General features: G+C 43.5%; 1 protein-coding gene across 1 annotated transcript in view; it reads left to right on the top strand.

Annotated features, from left to right (window-relative positions):
• The window catches only part of LRIG1 (leucine rich repeats and immunoglobulin like domains 1), a 100,082-nt gene that overhangs the window by 43,397 nt on the left and 42,260 nt on the right, over positions 1-14,425 (top strand).

Below are 14,425 nucleotides of genomic sequence, written 5' to 3'. Positions count from 1 at the left end.
CACCCACTTCGCTGACTCTTCAGATTTCATTATCGAGCTTGTTGGCACCTTAATTAAGAAACATCTTCTGGAGTCGTGTGATTTGTGTGAGGTTGGGCTCAATGTTGTGCTTATGGTCAGTGGTAACTTACGTCAGTAAGCGCCACAGGTTAGTTGTATATTGAGTAAAATTGTTTTTTTCTCATCTGCCTTTGGGTTTCAACTGTTATGTCTTACTTGTGCTATTAAAGGAGTATATAATTTTACCTTTTATTGTTCTTTTTTCCCTGGTCCTGTTCTGATCACTTCTTCTTTTCTTTTAAAGCCAGAGACTATTCACACCTTGATCTTTCAGGGAACTCATTCCAGATGTGGTTTTATGGTCTCTTTCAACTTTTTTCTTACGCGAGGGTGGCTGGTGATTGTAAGGGTAGATCTGCAGAAGCTTTGAAGTTCCTAACTTTGGTAGTTTAGGTGCCTGCAGAAGTGGCACTCAGACAACTGAGAGCCCTTGTGTGTCTGCCACTGAGGATGTTGGGTTGAGGATGCTGCTGATAGGAATAAAGACATTATAATGTCAAACTTCTTAGTACCTTAACAGTGTGGATTTCTAAAATTATTTTTGCATGTGTCTGCTTGTAATGCACACTGAGAAGGAATCTTGCTGAGGTATGCATGATACCTCCCAAGTTCCTGGGAAGGGGAAGTGGTTACAGCTAATACAGACTCCAGCAAAGTGCTTGAGCAGTTTAAGCGATGGTTTCCAGTGTGCATGGCCTTGCAGCATAGACCCACAGGCAGGTGTCCATATTTGTCATGGATTTGCTTCTCCTTGTAGTGGAAAATGCCTGTGTCTATACCACCAGGTGATTGGCCTCTCATGCTCGAAAGGCTCTGACTTACTCTGAGACAACCTTGATCTGTGGACTATAAGTACATTCCTATTACTTAAATCAAGGACAGAATTGAGTGAAATGGACTGGCACTGTTCCTGCTCTTCCATTAGGCAGTGTTAAAATATGCAAAGCAGAACAACTCCCTTACTGCCTTAATTCAGTTTAAGGATCTCAGCTTCAAATTTGTCTGTATCTCATTCCTGTTGTGAAGTGAGTTTAGCTTTTGTTTGAGATACGGTACCTTTGATCTGATTCTTGGGTATACCGTGTTCCTGCAGAGCTTATGAAGAGCCAAAGTGCTCCTCTGCTATCATCGGTGCTGGATCTAGCAAGTGCCTCTTAAATGCGTAAGTAACCACTTCACCTCCTGGGTGGAGGGGTGGCTTGTGTCTCAGCAGTTATCAGACCTATCAAATGTGTCATATGCAGTTGGTGTGAAACAATCTGGTTTGATTTCTGCCTCCTGCCACAGCCTCTCCCTGCTTGCGTGACCACATGTGATGTCTGGATGCGTGATCTGGGGGCTGCTGGCTGCAGAGCAGGGTGGTAACTCCCTCAGAGCAGGGTCCCTTGCTTAAGGCACGATCCCCTGACACGAGAGGCCATCTGCCTGCCACTTGAACTGAGCTTACCAGGCTGCCGCATAACCCAGTGTGTTATGCATTTGGATTCAAAAAAACTCCAGAAATCTGATTTATGGGTGGCAAGCTTGCATGCAACTTACTATCCAGGATATAGTTTTAGGCCCCCCAAATTGGCTTTTCTTTCTCACAGAGTCTATAAATGATCTGAGTTTCACAAGCCCCTGTTGTTGTTATTGCTATTAATTTAGCTGTTGGCAAAGAACCAAATTGCTAGAGCTTTGTTTTTTTCATTCCTGAAATGAAATAAGCAGTTTGGAAAGGAGGAATAATAACTCGTGGAAGGCAGTAGATTTACAGCTCCTCTGAAATTTCAGAGTGGTGTAGAAGGAAGGGGAAGGTACAAAGCCAAATGATAAAAGGACGGTATTCTAAACAGACCTGCTTAGTATCACTTTCCAGAAATCTGTATTGCTTTCTTCAGCTGCTACACATAAATAACTGATAGTGGGATTTGTAATGCTGCTGTCATACCTCTACAAGAAGGATCTCTTTGTTGAGCTTGTTTCAGAGAATGCCACTCTTTTTTCCCCCTGCATTTCCTTTTAATTTTTATCAGAGGTAAAAATAATCTGAAAGATGTTTTAAAGTACCTGCTTTAATCGATGTTGCTGACTAACTCACATTGGAATGATTTGCTGAGGAAGTGAGGCTTTCTCCATCCTTGGGAGTCTTTAAATCAATTGGATGGCTTCCTAAAAGATGGTCCTTTAGTTCAACTCTAGATTAACGGGCTTGATACGCAAATTGTTGGGTAAAGTTCTTTGGCCTTGTGTGATATAAGGAATCAGATTATATGGTCATACTGGTTTCTTCTGGCCTTCAAATCTGTGAACTAATAATTGGGGAGGCTGCCAAACCAAACCCAGGGTGAAAACTCAAATGAAGACTGTGTACTGAGAAACTGGTTTATGTTTAAGTATATAGTGTTACAGTGTATTCTTACTGCTAAAGAAAAATAAATACATTTCCTTTTTTCCCAGTGTTTAGAAATGTGTGAAGTGTGTTTACCTCACAAACCTCTGAAGTAGGTTTTGTATATTGCATGTGGTTAAGTATTTCCAAAGGGCTGTGAATGTATTATAAAAGCAAGGGTTGTATATTTGTCACTCAAAACAGCCCTTTTGAATGAGTTACTTCATCTCCTACTCTTACTAAACTGGGGAAGAGACTTTCTCTCCTTTTGGTGCTGGGAGAAAGAAATCTGCCATACTGCCAAGCTCGGATTTCCCATAAAGGTTTTTTAATGTGCTTGATCGCTTTGCATTCCCTGTTTTGGGGTTTCCTGTACCTGTCTCCATCACCCAAAACTTGCTTGACCCCATGTGCATGTGGACCGTGGGCTGGTTATATATATATATATGTAAGCATGTGGGAATCTGTTGGAGAGAGAATTCTCAAGACTTTCTGCAAATCTTTGGATGTTTCAGGCTGCAGATGGATGCAGGCATAACATATGTATCAAACGTGCTATGCTCTAATACACTGCCATGAAGTTTAGTTCAGTTTATTCCTTGAAGAGTCAGTTTGTTTGCCTTGCACGTTGAAAATACTGCCAAAGTTGTTCATCTCAGCAAGAGCAAACATAAGGGACTTGATAAGGCTTCTAATAGAACAGAAGGGAAAAATAATCTATGTACAGGTTACCAAATAAAGACAGACATTAAATGCAAACATCTGTTAGTGCAAACAAAACCAGGGAATTCAGCTGGGAGGGGGAGAGACTGAATCTGGATTCATTTCGAAATTACATCGGAGTAGCTGAGAGGAGAGTCTTGCCTGAAATTCCCACAGCATTTGTAATTTAGCTACAGTTCCTAGACTTGGACATTGGGGAGTTGATGGCAGGATGTTTTCACTGACATGCTCTTGGCTGAGGATTTCCCTTCCCAGTGTTCTGCTGCAACTCAAGTGTGTTAACTCTGTAGGGTCTTGAGAAGACTCTGTTACCTGATCTGGTGGGGAAGGGGAGGATGGAAGAAACCATTTATTTGCAGCAGAACTGAGTCTGTTTATATCCAACTTCCTCACTAACTCATGTGGAGAGTCTCTTAGCCTTGATAGCATGCCAGGTAAGAGGAGGACCTGAGCTGCGATCAGCTCTGCATTGGTCTGTTACCATGGGCTCCCCACAAGCCCCTGTGCAGGTACAAGCTCATCCTGTAGTCTGGGGCCTGTCTGCCACTGCTTCACCTACCTGCATATGGGTAAATGCATTCTGGAGGGCTTTTGGGATGTCTGCATGGCATGGCGGAGGTGGATCCTTGTCCTCTGCCCTGGCTCCAAGGTGGCCAGCCTGATTCAGTCAGCATCTACTGATGCAGACATGCCAGCACAGGCTGTTACACAGCTGTAGAGCTCAGTGGAGAGCCTGCTAACCAGACCTCCGAAGCAAGCGTGGTAAATAGAGCACACTCTGTGCCACATCCTTAGCTGGCTAGGAATTAAGGAAGTTAACAGATTAAACACTTAAAAATAACTTTTTGTTTCTTTCACTGTAAGCCTTTTAAGCCCCCAACCATTTAGGAACAAAGGGGATAGTGACCCATAGCAGTGAGCTGTATGTTAGCAACAGTCAAAGCTGTTTGAGATGCTTTGGCCCCATGATCTTGCTCTGAATAAGCACAGATAACAAGGAAGTCAGAATAGGGATTTTTGGAGCAAAAGAGTGTGAAATAGGATTAGCTGATTCACAGAGGATGCAGTGACACTCTGCAGCGTATTTACTGGGAAAAGCGAAATCAATAGGACTACTCTGCTGCCAAACTGAGCATAAGTCTCTTGAAAATCAATCTTCTTTACAGGCTCATTAATGTAAAGATCAATTCACATTAAACTGTAATTAAACAGAGAGGGCTAATAGGAAAGGGGTAAGTGATCTACTGTGCCACAGGCAAAATATATCATGTAAAATTTGAAAACTAAATACATGAAGAATTGGAAGCTGGGAGTGGCAGGGAACATGCTAAGTCTGATTGAAAGGACTGGTGAGCTGAGATGCTGATTGGGGCAGCATGGTCCTCATGAAAAGGAGGGGTACTCTATGGTATTCCATCTGGATGTCGGGGGTAAGACAGGTCAAAGACTGCAGCCAGTAATTTCTGCATCAGGAGTAATGTTTCCATTTGAATTGCATGATTTCTTGGAGCTTTTCCTCTGAAGTGTTGGGGATTTCACTATAATTCTGGTTAAATTATTTACATTGTTAGTAATATGACCCTTGTTTCTTGTCTGACTCTGGCTTTAATTTTCATTGTTATCTCACTAGACCTTTGTACTGGATTAGAGTTGACTGGTCTTGGAGATCCCTAACATGTCAGAACTGGGATCGTACTATTGATCCTCCTCCTGGAGCTGTTGCCTCATGCTTTCTTAGTAAGGGCTTGGGAAAGCAACAGTTTTTTAGTGCTGTTTGCGCTGCTTCCTGTCATGGTTTAACCTCAACCGGCAACTGAGCACCACGCAGCTGCTTGCTCACTCCCCACACCCTGGTGGGATGGGGGAGAGAATCAGAAGAGTAAAAGTGAGAAAATTCGTGGGCTGAGATAAGAACAGTTTAATAATTAAAATAAAACAATAATAAATATACAAAGCAAGTGATGCACAGTGCAATTGCTCACCACCCGCTGACCAATGCCCAGCCAGTCCCCGAGCAGCGGCCCCCCCCAGCCAGCTTTCCCCAGTTTCTGTACTGAGCATGACGTCCCAGGGTATGGAATGTCCCTTTGGCCAGTTGGGGTCAGCTGTCCTGGCTGTGCCCCCTCCCAGCTTCTTGTGCACCTCCAGCCTTCTTAGTTGGTAGAGCACGGGAAGCTGAAAGTCCTTGACTAGTGTAAGCACTGCTCAGCAACAACTAAAACATCGGTGTGTTATCAACATTGTTCTCCTAAATCCAAAACACAGTGCTGTACCAGCTACTGGGAAGGAAATTAACTCTATCCCAGCTGAAACCAGGACACTTCATTAGTGTTGTCAAATGGTGTTTGCAGAGCCTCTTTCTAAAGACCCACGTGGTCCATTAGATTCTTTGAGCTGCTGTTCTGCTTTCACCCAAGACATGTGTCTTGTTATGTTAGCTGAAACAATGCTAGCAGTTGCTGTACTCTGATCCAAGTGTGAGCTAGCAAATACACCTTTGTTTCTGCAAGCTTTTCCCAGGGGCTGAGGTGGTGATGTTGAGATGTGACTCCAGCTCATCTTTGCTTTTCAAGTTAAGATGGTGAAGACTTGGCTGAGTACGAGGAGAACTGCAGCTTCAGTTTCTGCCTGTGGCAGCCTCTCTGGGTGACCCTTGTTAGAGGAAAGAGCTCAAAACTACTGCATCTGTGCTGTTTATAGAGCACAGCTCAAACCTGAGCTGGTGTCTACATGAGGTGTGAGCTCACTTCATGTTCCTGACCAGGGCAGAGTATAAACCTCTGTGTAGGTGGTGTTGATAGTTGGGAAGTTTGGGCTTAAATGAAGAATTGAGGTTTGAGCTAACACGATACTATAGATGTAGCCTTGGAGGCCATTTGTGACCTGGGATCCTGCTGTGCTAATTGCTGTACAAACAAAACAACTGCCTTGACCCCCAAGAGACTTAGTCTGTAAGTCATCTTTGGAGTTACAAAAGGATGATCTAACAATTAGAAATAAGGAGAATACTCTCTTAATTCCATCTGGGTCACAGCAAGTGGTTTTGTGCTTGTAAGCACAAAATCCAGATGACTCAGATGCAGCCATGTGTGGAGTCCGGTTGAAGTCAGCAGGCTCTGCTTGTGTGCAGGATATGTCTTGGGCAGCTCAGAAAACTGCGCTGCCTGCCATGCTGCATAAGTACTAGCACAAAGAAAACTTTCTCTGGTAAGTAAGGTAAAGTGGTGTATGCAGGTGTAGATCCATCAGTGGGAGCAGATTCACCCTCAGCCCCTGCTTGCATCAGTTCTTATGTGTTGTAATGTCTACAGGGACCAATTCTCCAGTGTTTACTCAGGCAATTCCCCTCAGAGGCTGGAGAGAGAGTTGCTTTCTGAGGATTTAGTCCATGCTACAGGCTACACTACTCAGCTTCTGTTTTTGAATGTGAATATATTGATGTGGAAAGGTGAATAGAAAGCTGGCAGTCAGGCTGTTCAGTATGCAAGCAACGTACAGGCATAAAGATATTCTGAAATCCACCTCTCCTGTTTGTTTTGCTCAGAGTTCATAGTTAGGCTCTGGTGCGTAAAGTCTGCTAGTTTTTGAGGCCAAAGACTGCAAGAGCCTTTCCCAGTGGAGGAAATTCTCATTAATCATGTGCTCCCAAGCACCAGAAGAGATGCTGTTTTGACTTCTTTTTTGGGCTGTTGGAACTGTTCTAATCATTTGCATGTCCTCTTCGAGCTTTCAGATATAATGTGAGTGCATGGAAATGGCAAAGGATCTGAGGCTATTCCAGGGAAATGAGTAATCATGTCTTCTAGAAAAGCAACAGCAGTAAAGTACATAGTCCTCAGACTCAACAAAAGAGCACCAGAAAGCAATCTGGGTATGTATAGAGCAGTGTAAAAATTGGCCAGAGGAAAAAGATAGTGAAAGGTTGGTGGCAGCTCATGGAATACCAGTTACCCCTTGAGGCTACTTTATTATGTATTTACTAGTGAGGATAACTGTGTTGTGCAGCCATGGCAGCTTCTTCTGTGAGTAGAGAATTGCTTTGAGCTGGGCTAGGTCTGCTCTGACATCTGTGTGCTGCTTAGCAGGCCACGCTAGGCTAGTGTTTGTTCTGGAGGAAGGAGAGGACATGAGTGGTCTTGTGGGATGGAGCACAAGATTAGGAGTTGGAATACTGGAACAGTATCTTTTGTGTGTGTCCCACACATTCATTACACCCCAAGACCAAGTAAACTCCTGTTTGGGTAGGCCTGCTTCCTCTGAGCTGAAGAGCAGGTATTGCCCTAGGGCAGATGTAACTCATGAATGCAAAGCATCTTCTGGTGCGTTGTCTGGGGGCAGGTGCGTGTCATGTACAACACACAAGATGGTTTCCAAGTTCTGTCCCTCTGCAGGTCAAGCCTAGATTAGTTGGTAGGGTCACTTGCGACCATGATCTTTTGTTAAGGTCAATATGAAAAATAGCCTCATATTTGAGCCTTAGAATAGCCCAAACTTGCTACTATTAATATCTGTGGTAGATTGACTGTCTCATTTAATGGCATATGGCAAATAAAGCACATGTCTACAAAAGCAATTCCTTTGTTAGTCTTCACAGGCTGAGCAGATTTCAAACATAAATAACTTGCCGAGTTGAAAGGGTTTTTTTTAGCATATTGGAGTTTCCTGCCTAAAAACTGCTAGTAATGGCAATTTATTTTGCTCAGGGGTGAGTAAAGCAGAGTTGCGGCTGCAATAAAAGCAAGTTAAATTATTTCTGGGTAGAAGTCTTTACCCATTTTTTTCTCTGAAAGTTTGGCTGATTCAGTTTTGTAACAAAATTGCAAAAAATCAGGAAACTACCAGTATGTGTTACTGTTTCTGTGCTTTCTTCCCTACTGAGGTTGCACAGTTAGTCTTCATAACCAGGATAAACTGACAACTGATAGGTAGACCAGTGGGGCTTGCTCAGAGCATCAACTGGAAGCCTAGTGAGGAGTAAGAACAGGGGTGGGGGTAGAATTGTGATTTTTCTTTTTTTAAAGTATGGTGCCATAAAGCACTTTCAAAATCTCTCAATCTTGTTTACCCTCAAGTGTCCTGGAAGGCTTGAGAACAGGCAGTGTCTTTTAGTTCCTCTGCATACAACAAGGCTAAAACTGTTTCAGCAGAGGTGTTAAAAAAATGAATCCTGCCCATGTGGTTCAAAGCCCAGTGAGTAAAACATCAGTTTTGCCATTTACCTTTTGCTCTGTACGATGCTTAGCACTTCCATCATTGCTTCCACTGGCACCATTAGGAATAGTGTGTAATTCAGAGTAAAGAAACACTAGTGTAAACAGTGTTCACTAAAATGTTATCCTGCCATGTCTAGGTTGGAAAAGATTAGCAAAAAAAATCTCTAGAAAGCTCATTTTTAACTGAATAAAAGCTGGCTATGTGCAGGTTTTTCTTTTTTTAACCCCTGTTAAACACCCCGATTAATTGCAGAGATGAACAATAGAGATCACGTCAAGTTATGAACTTGTGCAAAAACAGCCCTGCTTGGGGGTATGTGGGGTGGAAAATCTGATTGCTGGTTAAGGTAGACAAGAAAGTGATCAGTCATACCTTTAGACGAAGTGATCACTTAAGAGGCCACCCTCCCATCCAAGTGTGTGCATAACTCTTGCTTGTTAACAAGAATTCCACGTGAATATTGATTGGGAATAAGTGGTTGGGTGAGTACATGTTCTGCCTGTCAAACCATTTAATGTTCAATTGCACATCAGGGAAAATAGCAAAGGCAGCTGGAAAATGAAACAGGAGTGCAGGGGCGTACAAGTGAAAAGACAACTGTTTTAGTGGTCAGATCTGAGCAGAGAAAAATAAGTTGGGGAGAGGGGAAGAATTAAGAGTTGATGGCAAAAGAAAGAGTCTATAAATGGCTCATTTTTTTAGACTTAAAATATCTTCTGTCCAATCCATATACTGAAGATCACATGCTGCATGGAAGCAGTTGCTGAACAGAGGGTTCAGCATAAACAACTAGGGAAGGGGATTGGACTTTCTGTAATTTTTCAGGTGCCCTGGAAAAGGAACACCTTTTGGTGGTCTTATTGAAGACTTTTTTCCCTCCAAATTATGTTCTTGAGACAGCTCTTTTTCAAAATAAGAGTAAATGAAGTAGTAAATGGTTGTCTTATAGAAGCTTGAAGAACTTATTGGTTAAGTGGTGGTAAATGCTTACCACTGATTTTACAAGACCTGCTCTAGGGAGGCTTGAACACATAGGGTTTTAGACCAGCCTGGCTTAGCACAGTAGCAGTTCTACTTCAGAGCTCAAATTTTCTGTTCCCTGGATCTTTTGACACCTTGTTCTGCAGTTTGCTGAAGCCATCCTTCCTACTTGACATGCTTTATTAATAATAGGGTGCCTAGACTTGTTAAGAAGAGCTATTTTCTTTGCTAATATGACCATTGCTTTTCCACATAGGAGCTATTCCTTCTTGCAGGCTGAACAGTCTCAGCCAAGCAGAGCTCACAGTGAAGTCTGCCCAGAGGCTATCCCTGTTCTGGCGACCTTGCTGACAAGACAGATAAGCCCTTTCAACAGAGCACAAGTGTGTGTCATGTTGGAACAGACTAACCAGCCAGCCTATCTACATCTCTAAAGTGTTAACAGGAGTTTGACTGGCCAGTCAAAAATGTTTCTCCAACTGCTGCCTTCTTCAAGGGGCAAGTCTTTTAGCAACTTCTGCTGCGAGTTCCATGAGATTTATAGAGTTTGATCTGGAGAGTAGACATGTTCAAGTATGTTGCCCTTTATTTACCTGCCATAGCATCAGGGTCACAGAGCTCTTGTGTAGTTAAATCCACCTGTTTTCACTGTGCTCCTGTCAAAGGTGGGAGAAGCCCCTGTGTCACACCATGGCTTTCAGGCACAAACAGTGCACGCTATCGAGAAGTCTGCTTGTAGTTACGGTTTGGATTAATGTCCCAACATCACGGGCAGAGTCATTACATTTGGTTTGCACTTAAATTGCTTCTCCGCTTGTGTATTTTCCCTTCCTCACTCCTGTGGAGAGACAAAAGCAAAACAAAGCCACCCACAAAACACATGCACTCACTAGGCTGTGGTGGATCTTTTTTACTTTGATCATTTATTACACAAAGAGAAACTAAAATCAGCATCAGGATTTAAGGATAAAAGTGCCTACATGCCCTGTGATCCTGGACCCTATTAGCTTTCAAATAAAAATGCTGCCCTTGTTGATTAGAAGCACAAAACTTGCCTGAGATGAAAATGAAAAGAGGCTGCTGTCTCTGCTTGGGAGTGGGACAAGGTAGCTGTTCCAGCCTCTGCTCTGGGCTAGTTAAATTGACATCTGGGCTGGATCTGATTCTTAGTGTCTGCTCTTCCTCATCACAAACCTGACTCATCTTTGATGCCGGTGATAAGGATGTGGGGGGGCTAGGCAGCAGCCCTGACATGGAGTGACTCCTTCAGCTGGGTGCTGTGCAAGTGAGGGGCTGTGAAGAGCAGGAACTCATCAGAGCAGCAAGCCAGCAGGGGTGAAGCTGGGCTCTTTCTTTGCTTCAAGGACTGGCTTATGCATTTAATTTGTGATAAAAAATTGAGTTTGGCTGGCATGTATCAGCAGTGGAAGAAAGCCCTCGAGGTAAAAGTGGAAGAGGAAAAGCCAATGGTGGAGCAAGAGAGTAGCAGACCAAAGGCATAAGATGTAGAACTTAGAAACACTGACCTGACTGTCATCTGCCAGCAACTGAATGACCCCTTTCAAATACTGATGCAGCCCTTCCTTCAAAGAGGCTCTGCTGAGCCCCATGACCCCATTCAGACAGCTGGTGCAGAGCCATGTGGTTTCCTGCATTCTTGTATGAAAACTGCCATTTACCTTATGACTCTCTTCCTTCTATTCCCATAGGACAATTCTCCTCCTCCTCAGCAGAGTTCAGCACTCAGCAGGGCCTCTCCTCTCCTTTGCAGCCTTTCTCAGTGCTTGTTCCAGACTGAGGTCAGGGAATGTGAGAAGATGGAGGGTGATGAGCAGTGGTTTGGACTGAGAGCTGGAGGAGAAGGGGGTGAAAGACTAGCACAGCTATGAGTGTTCACAAATGGGCTGTTTCAAAACCAGTATTGATTATACTCAGTGACTTAGAGGTGCTTTCCCTCCCTTGTGCCAGAGAACTGGCCAAACTGCATTACAAGTTGGGCAGCCCCTACTGAGGATCCCTGGCCCCAACCCTAGCAGGTGCATCATCCCACTGAGGGATGCACACAGTGACTCTGAAGATAATTGCTGAGATGTTTTGAGGTAGAGCTGCACATCAGGGAGGCAAGGTTGTGCTCTGGTATTGAGTTCATAAAAGTTCAGGAAAGCTCCTTACAGAGAGGCTGTGACAGACAATGAAAGATGCTTTGCACAGCCTTTTTAATGGATCTGCCCTTTGTGAATACATCATTTAAAAAGCCTCTGTGGAGTACAATCTTCCTGAAACATCCAGTGTAACCAGAAGAGAGCAGAAACTCTGGTCCTCTTGGAACCACCCTGTTGCTGATGGGGGGACTGTGCCCATAACAGACTGTCTTGTCTTTAGGAGTCTTAATTTGCTTTGATGTCGTAACAGGTTGTGCAATCTGCTGAGGAGATAAGAAAGTCTCTGTTTTAAAGATGACTAACTTCTAATCCTGCCTGTCCCACACATTTTACTCTGCTAATGGGATTGAATGCTGAAGGCTTAGGAAGTTGCGTATTGCAAGAAAAAATCCAAAATCATATGGTGGCAGGTCAAAAAAGTCTAGTGAGAGTAAATGCAGACCAATGTGAGGGAGAGCTTTTAAAAATTACATCACTTACCTCAGTGGATCTAACACACAGGTAAGGTCATCTAACAAGTCAGAACGTTTACATAAACATTGCTAGTGCAGAAATATCCTAAGAGATAACCCCACATATCTCACTGGATGTGGCGTTTTTGGTTATGTTAAAAGAAAGGTTTTCCTTCATGCAGTTCATACTGAATCCAACAAAAGCCCATAACGAATGTTCATTGAACCCAGGCCCTTGGTTATGTTCAGCTGCTCTGAAAGCCAGTTTCTAAAGAGCGTGCTTGATCTCTGCCTAATTCTTATCTATGTGGCTGCCTCATGAAAGAGCTACGAGAGCGTGCCTGGCAGGAGGATAACTTCTGCCCATGTTCAGGTACCCAGGGCCCAAGGATGCTCTGAAGCCATACTTGGACTGCACCAGCATCAACAGTTGCAGTCCATCAATGTGAGAGGCAGAGGAGTTTGGTCCTGTGGGTGGACACAGAGCAGCCCTTAATAGATAGTGAAAACATAGCCCTTGAGTCACACTGGTCTCACATGAATAGTCCCGTTGACTGCAGTGGAACTATTTGCGTGAGTAATAGTTTGCTTGTGGGAATAAGGAGTTCGTAACCTAGCCCTTTGCAGTGTCACTGACTTGAATTGCAGGTGGCTGCTGCTTCCAGATCCAAAGGAATGAATGAGCAAATCCCATCTCCCAGACTGCTTTCTGACTCCAAATGTCCATGACCTGGAACAGAAATGCAGTCACTTCACCATGAAAGGTTGCATTTCTTTTTTTCTTGCCTTAAAAAAAAAAAAAATAAAACCACTTTTTCTTGAACCCCCTGTCTGTCCCAGCCTGCCTATAGCTATGGGTAGTTTGCTTCATGCTTGTCCATCCTAACCCACCAACATAAGGCAAGAACATAACCTGATGAATGAAAGCCCCCTGAAATACATCAGTTTTGAAGCTGACGTACAGCAGGTGGGGAAATGTCTTTAGACTTCCTGTCATAGCATGATATAGTTGGACTAGCTCCATCAGCCTGTTCTTGCTTTACGCTTACGTATGACAGTTAAATGAAAACAGTGTAAAATGGTCACAGATTTTGTTTGCTGCATCTTAGAAAGGCTTTCTTCTGAAGGAGTACTAGGGAGAGGGAAGATGCTCACATACAGACTCGGGCAGAGCATGTAATCTTCAAGGAAAAGGCAGGATACCTGTAAAAATTACACAAGGGTTTTTTTGGTGGGTGTTTTTCGTTTGGTGGGGTTTTTGTTGTTTTTTGGTGTGGTGTGTTTTTTTTTTTTTGAGGGGGGGTGACCCTAAAATGTGGTGGCTGCTTGGCCTGCCACTGCTCTGCTCTTGTGTGCGCAGCCAGCACCTGAGCAAACAGAGCTGTATCTGCGGCAGCCTGGGAATCCGCCAGGATTCCTCAGGGAAGGAGTGAGTCAGAGCATGTGAGAAAAGTGGGGGCTGCTTCCATGCATCCTTGCTTCCTGCCCGGACAATAACCCATATAGCCTTACTCTGAAAGGACAGTGGGGCTGTTCCCATAAGCAAATACAGTGCATGCTGTGTTGGATAAAAATGTACATTCTTGTAATGGTACAAAATCTTGAGCCTCGTGAATTATCCTGGTAAGGCTGACATGATAGTGCAAAGCGTCAGACAGCTAGTGGGGCTTTCCAGGAGCAGTTGGGAAGCATGAGGGCTTATGTACTTTGGGCAGTTCAGTCTTTTAGGGAAGGTCTTGTGCATAGGGATGGTGTGCCACAGACTTCCAGCGTGTCATCTGCATCTTCACTTCATATTCTGCTGCAGAGATAGCTTCACTACTCCAAAGCAGATCTTTCACAAGTTCTAATACAGCAGAGGAATCTTTCTGGAATAAGAGTCTTCGGAAGCAAAAAAAGTTTTTACAAGTAACATGTTAAAATCATGCAAGAAATTGTGCATTTATAAACTGTATGAACTTTGAGTCAAAGCTGATGTACAGGTCACAATGACATTCTCCTCTTTCCTTCTTTCCATACATTAATAAGAAGCACGTGGGACAGATCTTCAGTTATTGATTGTAACAATGTGACCAGAACAAACAAACACTTACATTGCTGCTGTTATAAACACAAACACATCTCCCACATTATCGGTTCCCCTTCATCCTTGTCAGGAAAATTGCTCAGGCATTGCATTCCACTCTGAAACGATGATTTTTTTAAAAAAATATTTTTTTTTGTATGTAGTGAGTGATGGGCTAAAATCAGATGGGAGATCATCTAAGGTGAGAGTGTAGGAACCCATGTCTTGAATCTTCTTGAGTGTTTCTAGGAGGATCAATATTAAATCTCCATCTTCTCTGAATTGGGAAGGTGGAGGAGGGGGGCAGGTAATTCCAGGCATCAGTTAGTCACAGTATATGTGATCCGTCTCACTTTGCATGGCCTGTCTCTGACACCAAACCTTGCCTGTCCTTCAG

This window comes from Aptenodytes patagonicus, chromosome 8, assembly GCF_965638725.1.
Source record: "Aptenodytes patagonicus chromosome 8, bAptPat1.pri.cur, whole genome shotgun sequence".
Classification (NCBI taxonomy): Eukaryota; Metazoa; Chordata; class Aves; order Sphenisciformes; family Spheniscidae; genus Aptenodytes; species Aptenodytes patagonicus.
This window is presented reverse-complemented; position numbering and strand designations above follow the sequence as displayed.